Source organism: Triticum aestivum, chromosome 6A (genome assembly GCF_018294505.1).
Source record: "Triticum aestivum cultivar Chinese Spring chromosome 6A, IWGSC CS RefSeq v2.1, whole genome shotgun sequence".
NCBI lineage: Eukaryota > Viridiplantae > Streptophyta > Magnoliopsida > Poales > Poaceae > Triticum > Triticum aestivum.
Genome location: NC_057809.1, coordinates 190,506,389 through 190,527,394, shown reverse-complemented (window position 1 = coordinate 190,527,394; position 21,006 = coordinate 190,506,389).

Below are 21,006 nucleotides of genomic sequence, written 5' to 3'. Positions count from 1 at the left end.
ACAAGATCCAGATATAATGTTCATGCTCAACGCTGGCACCAAATAAAAATTATTTAGGTCTAAACCTAACCCCGAAGGTAGATGTAGAGGTAGCATGCCGACGGCGATCACATCGAGTTTGGAACCATTTCCCACGTGCATCGTCACCTCGTCCTTAGCCAATCTTTGCTTAATCCGTAACCCCTGTTTCGAGTTGCAAATATTAGCAACTGAACCAGTATCTAATACCAAGGCACTACTGCGAGCATTAGTAATGTACACATCAATAACATGCATATCAAATATACCTTTCACTTTGCCATCCTTCTTCTCTGCCAAATACTTGGCGCAGTTCCACTTCTAGTGACTAGTCCCTTTGTAGTAGAAGAACTTAGTCTCAGGTTTAGGTCCAGACTTGGTTTCTTCACTTGAGCAGCAACTGGCTTGATGTTCTTCTTGAAGTTCCCCTTCTTCCCTTTACCCTTTTTCTTGAAACTGGTGGTCTTGTTGACCATCAACACTTGATGCTCCTTCTTGATTTCTACCTCCGCAACCTTTAGCATTGCGAAGAGCTCAAGAATCATCTTATCCATCCCTTGCATATTATAGTTCATAACGAAGCTCTTGTAGGTTGGTGGCAATGATTGAAGAACTCTGTCAATGACACTATCATCAGGAAGATTAACTCCCAGCTGAGTCAAGTGGTTATGGTACCCATACATTCTAAGTATATGTTCACTGACAGAACTATTCTCCTCCATTTTGCACCTGTAGAACTTATTGGAGACTTCATATCTCTCAATCCGGGCATTTGCTTGAAATATTAACTTCAACTCCTGCAACATCTCATATGTTCCATGACGTTCAAAACATCGTTGAAGTGCCAGTTCTAAGCTGTAAAGCATGGCACACTAAACTATCGAGTAGTCATCAGCTTTGCTTTGCCATGTGTTCATAACATCTAGCATTGCTCCTGCAACGGGTTTGTCACCTAGCGGTGCTTCCAGGACGTAATTTTTGTGTGCAGCAATGAGTATAATCCTCAAGTTACGGACCCAGTCCGTGTAGTTGCTACCATCATCTTTCAATTTAGCTTTCTCTAGGAACGCATTAAAATTCAACGGAACAACAGCACGAGCCATCTATCTACAACAACATAGACATGCAAAATACTATGAGGTACTAAGTTCATGATAAATTAAAGTTCAATTAATAAAATTACGTAAGAACTCCCACTTAGATAGATATCTCTCTAATCATCTAAGTGATCACGTGATCCATATCAACTAAACCATGTCTGATCATCACGTGAGATGGAGTAGTTTTCAATGGTGAACATCACTATGTTGATCATATCTACTATATGATTCACGCTCGACCTTTCGGTCTCAGTGTTCCGACGCCAGATCTACATATGCTTGGCTCGTCAAGTTTAACCCGAGTATTCTGCGTGTGCAAAACTGGCTTGCACCAGTTGTATGTGAACGCAGAGCTTATCACACCCGATCATCACGTGGAGTCTCGGCATGACGAACTGTAGCAATGATGCATACTAAGGGAGAACACTTATACCTTGAAATTTAGTGAGAGATCATCTTATAATGCTACCGCCGAACTAAGCGAAATAAGATGCATAAAGGATAAACATCACATGCAATCAATATAAGTGATATGATATGGCCATCATAATCTTGTGCCTTTGATCTCCATCTCCAAAGCACCGTCATGATCACCATCGTCACCGGCTTGACACCTTGATCTCCATCGAAGCATCGTTGTCGTCTCGCCACACCGCTTAGTGATAAAGTAAAGCAATTACATGGCTCCTGCCAGTTGCTGATAACTGTGTTACAAAACATGATCATCTCATACAATAAAATTTAGCAACATGTCTTGACCATATCACATCACAACATGCCATGCAAAAACAAGTTAGACGTCCTCTACTTTGTTGTTGCAAGTTTTACGTGGCTGCTACGGGCTGAGCAAGAACGTTCTTACCTACGCATCAAAAACCACAACGCGGTATAGTGATTGCTTTCTGATCTTCAGAAAGAACCCTATTCATTGAATTTGATTCAACTAAAGTTGGAGAAACTGACACCCACCGGCCACCTATGTGCGAAGCACATCGATAGAACCAGTCTGACGTAAGCGTACGCGTAATGTCGGTCTGGGCCGCTTCATCCAACAATACCGCCGAATCAAGAAACAATTAGTGAAGGCAAGCAATATGTATATACCCACGCCCACAACTCCTTTGTATTCTACTCGTGCATATAGCATCTACACATAAACCTGGCTCGGATGCCACTGTTGGGGAACGCAGTAATTTCAAAAAAAATCATACGCACACGCAAGATCATGGTGATGCATAGCAACGAGAGGGGAGAGTGTTGTCTATGTACCCTCGTAGGCCGTAAGCAGAAGCGTTATGATAACGCGGTTGATGTAGTCGTACGTCTTCACAATCGACCGATCCTAGTACTGAAAGTGCGGCACCTCCGCGATCTGCACACGTTCGGCTCGGTGATGTCCCACGAACTCACGATCCAGCAGAGTGTCGAGGGAGAGCTTCGTCAGCACGGCGTGATGACGGTGATGATGATGTTATCGGAACAGGGCTTCGCCTAAGCATAGCTACAATATGACCGAGGTGGATTATGGTGGAGGGGGCACCACACACGACTAGAAACAATCAACTTGTGTGTTCTAGGGTGCCCCCTGCCCCTGTATATAAAGGATCAAGGGGGAGGCCAGCCGACCTTGGGGAGTGCCAAGGAGGGGGAGGGGTCCTCCTCCAAGTAGGAGTAGGACTCCCCCTTTCCTAGTCCAACTAGGAGGAGGGAGGGGGAGGAAGGAGAGGGAGAGAGGGAGGGAAAGAGGGGGCGCCGCACCCCTCCTTGTCCAATTCGAACTCCCAAGGGGGGGGCATCCCTATGGCCCCTCCTCTCTCTCACAAGGCCCATGTTGTCCCATTAGTTCCCCCGGGGGTTCCGTTAAACCCCCGGCCTCCGATAATTATCCGGTGACCCCCGGAACTCATCCGGTGTCCGCATATAGTCATCAAATATATCAATCTTTATGTCTCGACCATTTCAAGACTCCTCGTCATGTGTGTGATCACATCCAGGACTCCGAACTACCTTAGGTACATCAAAACACATAAACTCATAATACCGATCGTCACCGGACGTTAAGCATGCGTACCTGACAGGTTCGAGAACTATGTAGACATGACCGAGACACGTCTCCGGTCAATAACCAATAGCGGAACCTGGATGTTCATATTGACTCCCACGTATTCTACGCAGATCTTTATCGATTAAACCGCATAACGATATACGTTGTTCCTTTGTCATCGGTATGTTACTTGCCCGAGATTCGATCGTCGGTATCTCAATACCTAGTTCAATCTCATTGCCAGCAAGTCTCTTTACTCATTCCGTAATGCATCATCCCGCAACTAACTCATTAGTCACATTGCTTGCAAGGCTTATATTGATGTGCATTACCGAGAGGGCCCAGAGATACCTCTCCAACAATCGGAGTGGCAAATCCTAATCTCAATCTATGCCAACTCAACAAACACCATCAGAGACACCTATAGAGCACCTTTATAATCACCCAGTTACATTGTGACATTTGGTAGCACACAAAGTGTTCCTCTGGTATTCGGGAGTTGCATCATCTCATAGTCATAGGAACATGCACTACAAAAAAAGACACATCTGTGACATTTTCGGCTGAACGAATTTTTTTTCCTATCATACTTATGATACTTCTATGACGATAATTGTGAAAAAACCCGGTATCATCATAGATGTGGTGGGCTGCTACTTCTATGACAAAAAATCATGACAGAAAATGGGCTTTTCGTCCTGGGCGGGCCGGAGACGCAGCTGCATGAGATTCTTTGGGCCGTCCATGACGGAAAAAACCGTGGTAGAAGCGAGGGCGAGGAAGATATCGGGGCATTCCCGGTTACGGTGGGTGGTCGGGGCCGAGAGATGCACGGAGGTTTTCGTGTTTCTCTCGTACACGCCCGCGCGTAGGGATGGCAATTTTATCCATGGATCTAGGTACCCATGGATACCCGACCCGGTAGGGCAAGGGTATGGAGCACATTTATGCCCATGGGTCCGTGGATATGGATACCCACAAATAGCTGGGTTGGGCATGGTTATAGTTTGTGCTCCATGGATATCCAATGGATACCCGTATGACATGTGGACCATATGCCAGTGACAGTAGAAAGAGCAAATCAATGGGAAATGGCAGGAAATATGCAACTTGTGCCATGAGCTATTTGCTACAGAATCAACCTTTGATATGTCACACTTAAGGACTCATCGTATTACTTGTTACCTACTTATGCATGTAGCTTATGTTGTCATTTGTGAGTGAATGATGATGAGTTGATTTGATCTTTTGGAAGGCTTCATGCTGACTTTTCTATGCCCATGGGGCTCCATGGGTATGTGGGTATCTAGCGGGTTTGGGCATGGGCACAAGTTGTGCCCATGGATAATTTGGTGGATGGGCAGAGGGTAGGAAGATGGGTCATGGGTTGGATTTGGACCGGCTCCACCCGCCCCGAACCCGACCCATTGCCATCCCTACCCGCACGTGGGTGCGATGCGTTGGGCTCTAACTGAACCCGAGCGAGGCATTCGCCTACTGAACCCGAGCGATTGCACTGCAGGCTACATGTTACTAAACCTGAGCGATCGATCGATGGCTGTTAACTGAACCTGGTCGAGCGATTCCTTCTCTACTGCTGCTAACTGAAGCCGATCGATGCTTCCTCTAAATGAACAGTGAGCGTTGCTGGGGGGTTGGGATGAACAGTTCCTGATGGGGGTGGATGAACAGGACCCCGTGGTGTTGCCTTTGGATGAACAGGACCCCGATCGATCGAGCCGGTTGGGGCTGGATGAACAGGACCCCGTGGAGGGCTGGATGAACATGACCACCCCGTGGAGGGCTGGATGAACAGTAGACGGTGGAGGGTTGGATGAACAGTAGCCTGTGGAGGGGTGATTGAACAGGAGCCCGTGGAGAGGGCTGGTTGAACAGTAGCTGGTGGAGTAGCGCGCGGTGGAGGCTGGATGAATAGGAGCCCGTGGATGAATAGTCATAGGTGGAGGCTGGAGGAGGTCGATGGTGGATGAATAGTAGCCTGTGGAGGCTGGAGGGGTCGACGATGGAGATGAACAATATCCCGTGGAGTCCCGTTTTGCGGTATGGCACACCCCTCCTGGTGAACAGGACCCCTGTTTTGACCGTAGCGCTCCAACACAAGTCTGTTTCCTCCGTTTTGTGGTACGCCACACCCCTCCCAATCAACAGGACCCCGTTTCGACTGTAGGAGGTCCATTTCCTCTGTTTTGCGGTACGCCAGACCCCTCCCGATGAATAGGATCCCGTTTCGAACGTGGCCGGTCGAACACAAGACCGTTTCTTCCGTTCTGTGGTACGCCAGGCCTTGTTTCCATCGGCTATTCCGTCCAAGCCCTCCCGATGAACACGACGACGCATTTCGTTCCGACCCAGCTGGTTGGCTCCCCATGAACACGACGATGATGCAGTTTCTGCGTTCCGAACCAGCCATGTACACGAGCTCTGGCCGTACGTATGCGCGAGTAGGCGTTCGAGGCCCCGCCTGTATGTACGTACGTGGTTGTATTTTCTTTCTTGCACACTGGCCGTTGTACGTACGTTTACATGCTACATGTGTGCCTCTACATCGACCAGTATGTACATACACGTTCGCGACCAGAATGACAATGCTACGTGCGCTTCGACCAGGTGGGTCCCGACTGTCAGGCACTTCCTTGCGTGTGAAGATGTAGCTGATGGGTCCCAGCAGTGAGGGGGGCGAATCATTTTTTTTGCCCGAACGCACTTCCTTGCATGCGAAGATGTAGCTGGTGGGTCCCAGCAGTCAGGGGGAAACGTTTTTTTCACGAAATATGGTGGCCCGTCTGGTGGGTCCCCGCTGTTAGGTGGAGGAATAATTATTTTGCGCGTAATAAGGAGGCACTTCCTTGCTGCGGCCGTGGACCCAGCTGTCAGCCTCTCCACGTACAGTCCACGTCCGATGGAAGCCGTTGCTTGATCACGTTGACCACACCGCGCTGAGAGCACCAGGGTGGTGGACGACAATGAGGCCTTGGAAGGGGACGACGTGGAGCCGAGGAAGATGCGGCAGTGGATGCCCACGTGTAGAGGAGTATGAGGGCTCACTAGTTCGCTGCGGTGTGAGGCTGCCGTCGCCGCAGAATAACAGGGGGTGTGGGTGAGTAGAGGGATGGCCTGGCTAGCGGTGGGAGTAGTAGGCGGTGAGGCCTCAACCACATCGTAGCCGGCCACGGGAGGGAGGAGCACAGGGCATGACTGGCGCTGCTTTGGGTGGCTGGAGCAAGAAAACCAGAGGTTGAAGAAGGACTACGGCCATTGAATGGACATCGTACGGTCACTGGAGCTAGAATCGTGCATATTGACTAAGTTGACATAGCCCTCCGTCCCCGTCAACTTAGTAGGCCCACAAGTCTACCTTCCACTATACTGGGTCCCAGCTAGCAGGGGGAGTATTCATTTTTTCTGCGTAATAAGGAGGCACTTCCCTGCGTGCGAAGATATAGCTGGTGGGTCCGAGCTGTCAGCGGCGGTAATGTTTTTTCAGGAAATACAGAGGCCCTTTCTGTGGGTCCCAGATGTCAGGTGGAGGAATCATTATTTTGTGCGTAATAAGGAGGCATTTCCTTGCGTGCGGCCATGGACCCAGCTGTCAGCCTCTCCAAGTACAATCCAAATCAGATGCATGTCGGTCGTTGACTAGGCCGCGTCGAGAGCACCAGGGCGGTGGACGACGGCGAGGCCTAGGAAGGGAACGGCACGGAGCCAGGGAAGACTCGATAGTTGTTTCTCACGCGGAGGGGAGTACGATTATATGAGGTTTTATTGGTTCGTCTGTCGTCGCCGGAGAATAACAATGGGTGTGGGTGAGTAGAGGGATGGCTAGGCCAGCGATGGGAGTATGGTGGGGCGGTGAGGCCTGCGCGGCAGCACAGCCGGCTACGGGGAGGAGGGAGCAGGCAGTCCCGCCGGCGCTTGTTTGAGCGGCTGGAGCAGCAAGAGCAGAGATTGAAGAAGCACGACGACCATTGGATGGAAATCCAATAGCCACTGCTTGTGCGTCAACCTTTTTTTAGGAAAGCCTCAGATCTATGGAAAACAGCATACAACCCATCTGCCATTATTTCTAATAATTTACAGCCCATTTGCTAATTCTTAAGGTTTTTTTGGAGCCCATATTCTTTTTGTTAGCATTACAGCCCATATTGTGGCCATGGTTAAAAAATTATACGAAATTTTGCATATTTCGGTGTGGTCCGAACAGTAATGTATATCAATATAAAATCCAACAAATTATCCACGCATAAAAATCAATGCAATTTAAAATCTCAAAATGAAAAAAAGAAATTTGAAACTAATTGCCGGTTTGATGTGTTTTAGAAATGTACATCCCATTTCTCATTACTGATAGGCCATTTTATCGGCCAGCCGAATGAAGCTCTCCTCGTCTTGAAAGATTTGCAGCCCAACAGGCCTGACAAAGCGACTTACTTGGCAAATCACAAAAAACTAGGTTGTGGCCGTGGACCCAGCTGTCAGCCTCTCCACGTACAGTACTCTTCCGATGGAAGTCGGTCGTTCACCACATTGACCATGCCGCGCCGAGAGCACCAAGGCGGTGGACAACGGTGAGGCCTAGGAAGGGGACGACGTGGAACCGGGGAAGACGCGGCAGTGGATGCCCACGCGGAGAGGAGTACGAGGGTTCACTGGTTTGGCTGTGGTGTGAGGCTGTCGCCGCCGCAGAATAACAGGGGGTGTGGGTGAGTGGAGGGATGGCCTGGCCAGCGGTGGGAGTAGTATGGGGGCGATGAGGCCTCCACGGCAGCACAGCTGGCTATGGGAGGCAGGAGCAGGAGGCATGACCAGCGCTGCTTTGGGCGGCTGGAGCAAGAAGACCAGAGGTTGAAGAAGCACTATGGCCGTTGGATGGACATCGTACGGTCACTGGAGCTAGAATCGTTCATATTGACTAAGTTGACAAAGCCCTCCATCCCTATCAACTTAGTAGGCCCACAAGTCAGCCACCCACTATGGTGGGTCCCAGCTAGAAGGGGTATTCTTTTTTTGTGCGTAATAAGGAGGCACTTCCTTGCGTGCAAAGATATAGCTGGTGGGTTTGACCTGTCAGCGGGGGAACATTTTTTCGCGAAACACAGAAGCCCTCCTCATGGGTCCTAGCTGTCAGGTGAAGGAATCATTGTTTTGCACGTAATAAGGAGGCATTTCCTTGCGTGCGGCCGTGGACCTAGCTGTCAGCCTCTCCATGTATAGTCCACTTCCGATGGATGTCGTTCATTGACCACATTGACCAGGCCGCACCGAGAGCACCAGGGCGGTGGACGACGGCGACGCCTAGGAAGGGAACGAAACAGAGCCAGGGAAGACTCGGCAGTTGTTTCCCACACGGAGGAGTACGAGGGTTTACTTGTTCGTCTGCCGTCCCCGGAGAATAACAACAGGTGTGGGTGAGTAGAGGGATGGCTAGGCCAGCGATGGGAATACGGTGGGGCGGTGAGGCCTGCACGACAGCTTAGCTGGCTGATGTCTACTACACAACCTTCTTCTTGTAGACATTGTTGGGCCTCCAAGTGCAGAGGTTTGTAGGACAGTAGCAAATTTCCCTCAAGTGGATGACCTAAGGTTTATCAATCCGTGGGAAGCATAGGATGAAGATGGTCTCTCTCAAAAAACCCTGCAACCAAATAACAAAGAGTCTCTTGTGTCCCCAACACACCCAATACAATGGTAAATTGTATAGGTGCACTAATTCGGCGAAGAGATGGTGATACAAGTGCAATATGGATGGTAGATATAGGTTTTTGTAATCTGAAAAAATAAAAACAGCAAGCTAACTAATGATAAAAGTGAGCACAAATGGTATTGCAATGCTAGGAAACAAGGCCTAGGGTTCATACTTTCACTAGTGCAAGTTCTCACAACAATAATAACATGATGGGATCATATAACTATCCCTCAACAAGCAACAAAGAGTCACTCCAAAGTCACTAATAGCGGAGAACAAACGAAGAGATTATGGTAGGGTACGAGACCACCTCAAAGTTATTCTTTATGATCGATCTATTCAAGAGTTCGTACTAGAATAACACCTTAAGACACAAATCAACCAAAACCGTAATGTCACCTAGATACTCCAATGTCACCTCAAGTATCCGTGGGTATGATTATATGATATGCATCACACAATCTCAGATTCATCTATTCAACCAACACAAAGAACATCAAAGAGTGCCCCAAAGTTTCTACCAGAGAGTCAAGGCGAAAACGTGTGCCAACCCCTATGCATAAGTTCACGAGGTCATGGAACTCGCAAGTTGATCACCAAAACATACATCAAGTGGATCACGTGATATGCCATTGTCACCACAGATAAGCACATGCAAGACATACATCAAGAGTTCTCAAATCCTTAAAGATTCAATCCGATAAGATAACTTCAAAGGGAAAACTCAATCCATTACAAGAGAGTAGAGGGGGAGAAATATCATAAGATCCAACTATAATAGCAAAGCTCGCGATACATCAAGATCGTACCACCTCAAGAACACGAGAGAGAGAGAGAGAGAGAGAGAGATCAAACACATAGCTACTGGTACATACCCTCAGCCCCGAGGGAGAACTACTCCCTCCTCGTCATGGAGAGCATCGGGATGATGAAGATGGCCACCAGAGAGGGATTTCCCCCTCCGGCAGGGTGCCAGAACAGGTCTAGATTGGCTTTCGGTGGCTACGGAGGCTTCTGGCGGTGGAACTCCCAATCTATTCTGCTCCTCGATGTTTTTAGGGAATATGGACATATGTAGGCTAAAGAAGTCAGTTAGGGGAGCCACGAGGGGCCGACGAGGGTGGGGGCGCGCCCAAGGGGGTAGGGCGCGCCTTCCTGCCTCGTGGTTTCCTTGAAGCTTCCCTGACGTCTACTCCAAGTCTCCTGGATTGCTTCTGTTCCAAAAATAACTCTCCCGAAGGTTTCATTCTGTTTGGACTCCGTTTGATATTCCTTTTCTTCGAAACACTGAAATAGGCAAGAAAACAACAATTTGGGCTGGGCCTCGGGTTTTTAGTAAAGCCCATAAACATCCAAAACAGATAATATAATAGCATGAATACTTCATAAATTATAGATACGTTGGAGACGTATCAGTATCCCCAAGCTTAATTCTTGCTCGTGCTCGAGTAGGTAAATGACAAAAGAAATAATTTATGAAGTGTGAATGCTAGCAGGTGCACAAGTTTGATCAATGATAATTTCAATCACCTTTTCTAACATCATTATATATCATAACAGTAGCTCAACTCATAAAACTTCTCATGATCAAGTAACAAACTATTCACATGTTAAAGTATAGATCATAAACTTTCTTGAAAACTAACAAACCATGTTATTAGTCATCAAAGAATTACAATTCATCTTATTTTCAGGAAGGGTCTATGTCAGAGCTTTAATTTAGCAAACTTTATATACTCAATTATCATTTAGTCTTTGACAATTGCTAACACTCATGTGATATTTATGGGTTCAAACTTTTAATCAGACACAGAGAAAGATAGGGGCTTATAAATTCGCCTCCCAACCTTTTACCTCAAGGGTAATGTCAACAATAATAGTTCATGTTGCCTTACATCCAATTGGATATATATATATATATATATATATATATCAAGATATTTCCAACACAATGTGCTTGCCAAAGGATAACATGTAAAAAAGGAAAGGTGAAGATCACCATGACTCTTGCATAAGGTATAAGACAAGAATAAAAGATAGGCCCTTCGCAGAGGGAAGCAGAGGTTGTCATGCGCTTTTATAGTTGGATGCACAAAATCTTAATGCAAAAGAACGTCAATTTATATTGCCACTTGTGATAGGGACCTTATTATGCAGTTCGTCGCTTTTATTGCTTCCACATCACAAGATCATATAAAGCTTATTTTCTCCACACTAATAGATCATAAATATTTAGAGAGCAATTTTTATTGCATGCACCGATGACAACTTACTTGACGGATCTTACTCAATGCATAGGTAGGTATGGTGGACTCTCATGGCAATACTGGTTTAAGGGATGTTTGGAAGCACAAGTAGTATCTCTACTTGGTGCAAAGAATTTGGCTAGCATGAGGGGGAAAGGCAAGCTCAACATGTTGGATGATCCATGACAATATACTTAATTTCAGATATAAGAAAACATAACCCATTACGTTGTCTTCCTTGTCCAACATCAACCTTTTAGCATGTCATATTTTAATGAGTGCTCACAATTACAAAAGATGTCCAAGATAGTATATTTATATGTGAAATCTCTCTTCCCTCAATATTCTTTCATGAATTGTTCAAGTGACCAATACAATGTTTGCTAACCTTCAAAAAAATTACCACCTCTACTTCTTATATGTGAAGTCATTAATCCCCATGGGATAAGCATATGAAACATATATAATTTAATATTTATGATATTCAAATCATTCAACTGTTTACTCATAGGATATAAGTGAAGCACACGAGTAAATGATAAACTACTCCAAAAAGATATAAGTGAAGATCAATGGGTATTTGAATAATTATTTAGCTATGTGAAGACTCTCCCATTTAATAATTTGAGATCTTGATATTTTATTCAAACAGAAGGCAAAACAAAATAAAATGACATTCTAAGAATGGAAAACATCATGTGAAGAAGCAAAAACTTAGGATCAACCGAAACTAACCGATAGTTGTTGAAGAAGAAAGGTGGGATGCCAACCGGGGCATACCCAAGCTTAGACGCTTGAGACTTCTTGAAATATTATCTTGGGATGCCTTGGGCATCCCCAAGCTTGAGCTTTTGTGTCTCCTTAATTTCTCTCATATCACGGTCTCCCTAAATCTCAAAAGCTTCATCCACACAAAACTCAACAAGGACTCGTGAGATAAGTTAGTATAAACCAATGCAAAAACCTTATCATACTCTACTGTAGCAAATCACTAAAATTATTATTAAACATTGCATACTAAATTACTCTGCATATTTAATAGTCCTATCCTCTAATAGAATCATTAAACAAGCAAACATATGCAAACATAACAGCAATCTGCCTAAACAGGACAGTCTGTAAAGAATGCAGCAAGATCAATACTTCCCTAGCTCCAAAAATTATGAAAGAAAATTCCCACTGTATTAAATTTATCAGTGCTTATTATGAAAAAGGTTTCAACATTTTATCACATTCTTACTTTTCTAGGGAATTTTTGGAACAACGGTAAACTTTCTGTTTTCAAACAGCAACATGTATACTTGTAAAATATGCATAGTAAAGGCTATCAATGCCACTTTTATTGAAATAGAAGATGCAAACCATTGTTCTAAATAACATAAAGAAAATCCTAACGAAATAAATTGACGCTCCAAGCAAAACACATATCATGTGGTGAATAAAAATATAGCTCCAAGTAAAGTTACCGATGAACGGAGACGAAAGAGGGGATGCCTTCCGAGGCATCCCCAAGCTTAGGCTCTTGGTTGTCCTTGAATATTACTTGGGGTTCCTTGGGCATCCCCAAGCTTAGGATCTTTCCACTCCTTATTCCATATTCCATCGAATCTTTACCCAAAACTTGAAAACTTCACAACACAAAACTTAACAGAAAACTCGTAAGCTCCGTTAGTATAAGAAAATAAATCACCACTTTTGGTATGGTTGTGAACTCATTCTAAATTCATATTGGTGTAATATCTACTGTATTCCAACTTCTCTATGGTTCATACCGTCCTATACTACTCATAGATTCATCAAAATAAGCAAGCAACACAAAGAAAATAGAATCTGTCAAAAACAGAACAGTCTGTAGTAATCTGTATCAAATGTATACTTCTAGAACCTCAAAAATTCTGAAATAAATTGCTGGACGTGAGGAATTTATCTATTAATCATCTTCAAAAATAATTAACTAAATAGCACTCTCCAGTAAAAAAATGGCAGCTAATCTTGTGAGCGCTAAAGTTTATGTCTTTTTACAGCATGATCATAAAGACTTCACCCAAGTCTTCCCAAAGGTTCTACTTGGCACAAACACTAATTAAAATATAAAACCACATCTAAACAGAGGATATATATATATATATATTATTTATTTCTAAACAGGAGCAAAAAGTAAGGAACAAAAATAAAATTGGGTTGCCTCCCAACAAGCGCTAACGTTTAACGCCCCTAGCTAGGCATGATGATTTCAATGATGCTCACATAAATGATAAGAATTGAAACATAAAGAGAGCATCATGTAGAATATGACTAGCACATTTAAGCCTAACCCACTTCCTATGCATAGGGATTTTGTGAGAAAACAACTTGTGGGAACAATAATCAACTAGCATAGGAAGGCAAAACAAGCATAACTTTAAAACTTTAAGCACATAGAGAGGAAACTTGATATTATTGCAATTCCTACAAGCATATATTCCTGCCTCATAATAATTTTCAGTAGCATCATGAATGAATTCAACAATATAACCATCACATAAATCATTCTTTTCATGATCTACAAGCATAGAGTTTTTACTACTCTCCACATAAGCAAGATTCTTCTCATTCGGAACAGTGGGAGTATCATAAGAAACTCGAATACTATAAATTGTTTCCACATTAAAAGATAGTAATGTTCAGAAAAAGGGTAATCATAATCATGACAAGTTTTATAAATATAATCATCTCTACTTTTTATAGCATAAATATCACCACAATAATCATCATAAGTAGCAACTTTGTTCTCATCATAATCAATTGAAACCTCTTCCAAGATAGTGGAATCATTACTAAATAAAGTCATGACCTCTCCAAATCCACTTTCATAACCGTCACAATAAGATTCAACACCCTCCAAAATAGTGGGGTCATTACCTCCTAAAGTTGACACTCTTCCAAACCCACTTTCATCAATATAAGCATCATAAATAGGAGGCATGCTATCATCATAATAAGTTTGCATATCAAAACTTGGGAGACTAGAAATATCATCTTTATTAAACATAGCATCCCCAAGCTTGGGAAAAACATTAATTTCAGCAAATATATTCTCAAACATGTCATTCCCATCAAACACATCATCCCCAAGCTTGGGCCTTTTCATATCATAAGCGTAATCACTCTCATCATTAATAGTATGGATAGCACCAATAGTATAGCAATTATCATCATTGAAATGAGTAGTAGGAGCAACATCATTTGGGAGGGATACCTTTCTACCTTTGCTTCTCTGTCTTTTCTTTTTATTCTTCACATCATGTGTGGGTTTAACCCTCTTTTTTGAGCTCCTTATTAATGAGATTGGCTGAATAGAAGGCTCCTCCTCATTACATGATTCATCATAAGAAATAATAGGAGGATATTGGGAAGCCTCTTCCCTTTCATTAATATTCTCTTCATCCTCTATTTGTTTTCTTTTCTTTATGTAATTGGCAATGTAAGTATTTTCAATGCAATTCACCGCACAATACATAAAAATTTCTTCTAGATCAATATCGAGGAATTTCTCAAGGTTATATTCTGGAATATACTTAGTTATACGTTTCATTTCTTCATAACCCAAAAGTAAACTAAGTTCATTATGATGTGCAAGAGAAATCAAATCATCACAATTTTTGGACGTGATTCGATCATGAAACAATTTGCATCGGAGATTTAAATGACCATGTTCATTGCAAAGTTCACAAGTATGGCAAAGAAATTTTAAATTTTCAGCACAAACATCTAGCCTCTCTTGAAACCATTTAGTTTCTAAATACTTATGCCTCTTGCAAAATCTATCTTCCTTATTTGGTGTGTACTTGCAAATTCTATGCACTCCACAAAAGTTGACATGCTTATAAGAGACATTTTCATCATGAATGGTGCAATCATCATTAGTACTATGGATATTCAAGGAGTTCGTACTAACAACATTGCAATCATGCTCATCTTCAAATATTTAGTGCCAAACATTCTAATGCATTCTTCTTCTAGCACTTGAGCACAATTATCGGAATCCTTATTTTCATGATAGATCTTAAAAAGATGAAGCATATGAGGTACCCTTAATTCCATATTTTTTTTGTAATTTTCTTTTATAAACTAAACTAGTGATAAAACAAGAAACAAAAAGATTCGATTGCAAGATCTAAAGATATACCTTCAAGCGCTAACCTCCCCGACAACGGCCCTAGAAAAGAGCTTTATGTCTACTACACAACCTTTTTCTTGTAGACATTGTTGGGCCGCCAAGTGCAGAGGTTTGTAGGAAAGTAGCAAATTTCCCTCAAGTGGATGAACTAAGGTTTATCAATCCGTGGGAGGCGTAGGATGAAGATGGTCTCTCTCAAACAACCCTGCAACCAAATAACAAAGAGTCTCTTGTGTCCCCAACACGACCAATACAATGGTAAATGTATAGGTGCACTAGTTCAGCGAAGAGATGGTGATACAAGTGCAATATGGATGGTAGATATAGGTTTTTGTAATCTGAAAATATAAAAACAGCAAGGTAACTAATGATAAAAGTGAGCACAAACGGTATTGCAATGCTAGGAAACAAGGCCTAGGTTCATACTTTCACTAGTTTAAGTTCTCTCAACAATAATAACATAATTGGATCATATAACTATCCCTCAACATGCAACAAAGCGTCACTCCAAAGTCACTAATAGCGGAGACCAAACGAAGAGATTATGGTAGGGTACGAAACCACCTCAAAGTTATTATTTCTGGTTGATCTATTTAAGAGTTCGTACTAGAATAACACCTTAAGGCACAAATCAACCAAAACCCAAATGTCACCTAGATACTCCAATGTCACCTCAAGTATCTGTGGGTATGATTATACGATATGCATCACACAATCTCAGATTCATCTATTGAACCAACACAAAGAACTTCAAAGAGTGCCCCAAAGTTTCTACCGGAGAGTCGAGACGAAAACGTGTGCCAACCCCTATGAATAAGTTCACGAGGTCACGGAACTCGCAAGTTGATCACCAAAACATACATCAAGTGGATCACGTGATATCCCATTGTCACCACAGATAAGCACATGCAAGACACACATCAAGTGTTCTCAAATCCTTAAAGATTATGTAGTGACCAGACCTCGAACAATCTGATCTCTGTGCATCAGTGTCATCCCTGGATCAGTAATGTTGACACGCACAGTACTTGAAGGATTTATAACAAAGTAGCAATCACACACTTATTACATTGAATGTCTCAAAAGAGAACTTATTACAATAAATATGGCTTAAGGCCATCTAATACGATAACAGCGGAAGGCTTGGAAGATAAAGCGAGTCCATCAACTCCAACGGCATCACTGAGTGAAAGACAACGACCTAATGCTCCTTACTCGTCGTCTGAAAAGTCTGCAACATGATACATTGCAGCCCAAAAACGGCCCAGCACATGGAATATACTAGCAATGTAACACAAGAGAGTAATGAATAGAATAATGCTATCACTACATGCATAGATGGCTGGTGGAGGCTGTATGGTTAATAAGTTTTGGAAAAGCCAATTTTTTTCCTACAACAAAGGAATATCTTTTATTTAACTATCATGGTGGTTGTTAAACATTGAGAATGGTGAACCCCATCCCAATCCTAAATGAAAGTAATTAACAAAAACCCAATCAAATTTCATAATTAAGGGTGTTGAGATCCACATGATAATCCACGAACTAGATACTCAAGATGTCCATAACCGGAGACACAGCTAACCATGATTAGTTTGTACACTTTGCAGAGGTTTGCGCACTTTCCCCACAAGACTCGATCTCCTCCGTTGGATTTCTCACACTACAAGGTGTTTGAGAAACGGATGACCGAGACACAGTCTTTCAGAAGCGTTATCACCTTACGATGGGTAGACAGTACCACCTACATCCCCTACATCTGCTAGTCTACCACTATAAGAGTTCACACGACTTAATCAACTATGCCAGAGCCCATAGTGGCTTGTGGCTGCACACGGAACTTTCCAGCATGAATAATCTCATGATCCCTTTGAGACTGGGTGGCAGTCCATAGGAGAATCACACGGTACCCCAGGATTTCCAAAAATACAGGCAATCACTGGATTTCCCTAGGTGCCTCAATCCACCCAGATGTGTATTAAAGTTGCCACCTTTAGTTAACCATTTAATTAACAAAACTCATATCTGTCATGAGAACACTCAAGCCCAATCCACGTCTACGAGCATAGCATAGCAATATAAGCAACGTAGAAGTAACTCCCAAAGGTTTGATAATAAACAGGTGAATAGGTAGTACCTCAACTACTTCCCAACCCACAATTTAATTTTGATCCTAACCATGCAATTGTTTGAGGAGTGATCTAATGTAATAAAACTGGGTAGTAAAGAGGTACGATCAAAGTGTTACTTGCCTTGCTGATGATCCGCGAAACCTAAAGACTCATAGTAGCACGCTTCGCACTCCAGGTACTCTATCGCAAACAAACAAGCATACAATAAGCAATCAAGAAAGGGCACGGGTAAAACTCAAATAAGAGATCTAACCAGAAAGTTCAACTTAAGAACTCTGGTTTGCTAAAAGAATCAAATCAAACAAAGCAACAAAACTCAAACGGCGAAAGAAACAAGCTTCGTTTACTAATTTGGTCTAAAGTCAAATTTTACAGTAGCAAAAACTTGTTTAAGTTGGTTAAACAGAAAGAGGGCTTTGAGACGAAACTCTAGGCGCTTGAATCGCCTGATTCCGATAAACGAGCGAAAAGATAAACTAAAACGAAAATCGGATCAGAAATCGCGATCGAAAATAATCGCGGAAAATCCGAGAAAATGAAAAATGGACGTATAGGCTAACGAAAGAACGTTTGCTGTCTACAGCTAAACGGTGAAAACCGTTCGTTAAAACGAACGTACGAACGGGCGTTTGCTAAATAACTAAACCAAAAAAATAAACCGAACCGAATAAAAAAACAGATCTAGGGTTTTAAAAACCGTTCGGTTTTCTTGCAAAAACCGAGGTGGCGGCGGCTACCTCCGGCGACGGCGCGGCGGTGAGTCAACGGCAGGGCGGCGGCGGTGCAGCGGCGGCACGGTGGTGCGGTGCGACGGCGTCGGCGGCGGCGGCGCACGCGGCTAGTGTTAGGGTTTGGGCGTCGGGCGCGGGTGGGCTGGCGGCGGGGGGGCCTTGGGGCGGCTTATAAAGCCCCCCTGGGCGGAGTCCCGCTCGGGTACGACCCGGAGTCGGTTTCCCTTTTTTTAAAATAATTCCGTCGTGCAGAAAAAGAAAGAGAAGAAGTACTAAATGGACTCTAAAAATCCCGAAATAAATCTTTCCCGTCCTCTAAAAATAGGTTGGACAAGGTGAACATTTATTTGGGCCTAAAATGCAATTTTGAAAAACACATATTTTTCCTAATTCAAATAAAATAGCGATAAAACTGTGAATAAAAATCTTATTTGATTTTAACATTAAATCTCCGATATTTTTTTATTTTGAGGAAGTCATTTTATCCTCTCTCTTTTATTTTTATAAAATAAATATTCAAGAGAAAATAATTAAAATCAAACTATCCCTTTTTTCAAAATTTGAGAAAAACTCGAATATGAAAATAATGAAATCCCCAACTCTCTCTGTGGGTCCTTGAGTTGCGTAGAATTTCTAGGATCAAACCCAAATGCAATAAAATATGACATGCAATGATGATATAATGTATAACTTTCCAAATTGAAAATTTGGGATGTTACAAACCTACCCCCTTAAGATGAATCTCGCCCTCGAGATTCGGGTTGGCTAGAAAATAGGTGAGAGTGATCCTTCCGTAGGTCTTCCTCTCGTTCCCAGGTGGCTTCATCCTCGGTATGGTGGCTCCGCTGAACCTTGCAAAATTTGATAACCTTGCTGCATGTAACTCGGCTGGCAAACTCGAGAATTCTGACTGGCTTCTCCTCGTAGGTCAAATCGCTATCCAACTGTACCGCTTCCAGCGGTACTGTATCTCTCAGAGGAATATCAGCCATCTCTGCGTGGCACTTCTTCAGCTGAGAAACGTGGAACACATCATGAACTCCTGACAATCCTTCGGGTAATTCCAACTTGTAAGCAACCTCTCCCATACGTTCCAAAACTTTGTATGGTCCGACAAAATGTGGTGCTAACTTTCCCTTAACTCCAAAGCGCTTCACTCCTCGAAGTGGGGATACACGAAGATACACTCTGTCTCCAACTTCGTAAACTGTCTCCTTGCATTTTGAATCCGCATAACTCTTCTGCCTGGACTGGGCTACCCTGAGTCTATCGCGAATCAGCTTAACCTTCTCTTCAGACTCTTTAATCAAATCTGGTCCAAACAACTGTCGGTCTCCAACTTCGTCCCACAACAACGGTGTTCTGCACCTCCTTCCGTACAATGCTTAGAAAGGGGCCATTTTCAAACTGGCTTGATAGCTGTTGTTGTATGAGAACTCTGCGTAAGGTAAATTTTCGTCCCAACTAGATCCATAATCTAGTCCGCAAGCTCTCAACATGTCCTCCAGAATCTGATTGACTCTCTGAGTCTGGCCATCTGTTTGCGGGTGAAAAACTGTACTGAACTCTAGCCTGGTTCCCAAAGTTTCATGTAACTGATTCCAAAACTTTGAGGTAAACTGGGTTCCTCTATCTGATAGAATGGTCCTTGGAACTCCATGTAGACATACAATCCTGGTCATGTATATCTTTGCCAACCTAGTACTGGTGTAAGTGGTTTTCACTGGGATGAAATGAGCTACTTTCGTCAAACGATCGACTACAACCCATATTGAGTCATAGCCTGAACGAGTCCTGGGTAATCCCGTGATAAAGTCCATGCCTAGTTTATCCCACTTCCATTCGGATATCGGCAATGGCTGTAGCAATCCTGCTGGCTTCTGATGTTGTGCCTTCACTCTCTGACATACATCACAAACTGCTACATACTCCGCAATATCCTTCTTCATTCCGGTCCACCAGAAACTATCCTTCAAATCTAGATACATCTTGGTATTTCCTGGGTGAATCAAATATGGAGAATCATGGGCCTCTTGCAGAATTAACTTCCTGATCTCCTGATCATTTGACACATATACGCGGTCCTCAAACCATAAGGTATCGTGCTCATCCTCACGAAATCCTTTAGCTTTTCCTTTGCTCATTCTTCCCTTTATTTCGGCAACCTCCTTGTCCGTCTTCTGAGCTTCTCTGATCTTATCCATCAAAGTAGACTGAATCTCCAATGCTGCTACATAGCCTCTCGGAACTATCTCCAAACATAGCCCGCGAAGGTCATCTGCCAACTCATTGGGTAACTCTCCGGTCATGAGTGTATTGACATGACTTTTGCGGCTCAACACATCGGCTACTATGTTAGACTTTCCGGGATGATATTGGAACCTCATGTCATAATCCTTAATGAGCTCCAACCATCTCCTCTGCCTGAGATTCAACTCCTTCTGCGTGAAGATATACTTCAAACTCTTGTGATCCACGTATACTTCTGCCTGAGATATCCTCTGCCTGAGATTCAACTCTTGAATCGCCTGATTCCGATAAACGAGTGAAAAGATAAACTAAAACGAAAATTGGATCAGAAATCGCGATCGAAAATAATAGCGGAAAATCTGAGAAAAAGAAAAACAGACGAACAGGCTAACGAACCAACGTTCGTTGTCTGCGGCTAAACGGTGAAAACCGTTCGTTAAAACGAACGTACGAACGGGCGTTTGCTAAATAACTAACCCGAAAAAAATAAACCAAACCAGATAAAAGAACATATCTAGGGTTTTAAAAAACCGTTCGGTTTTCTCGCGAAACCGAGGCGGCGGCGGCTACCTCCAGCGACGGCAAGTCGGCAGCGGGGCGGCGGCGGCAGGTCAGCGGCGGC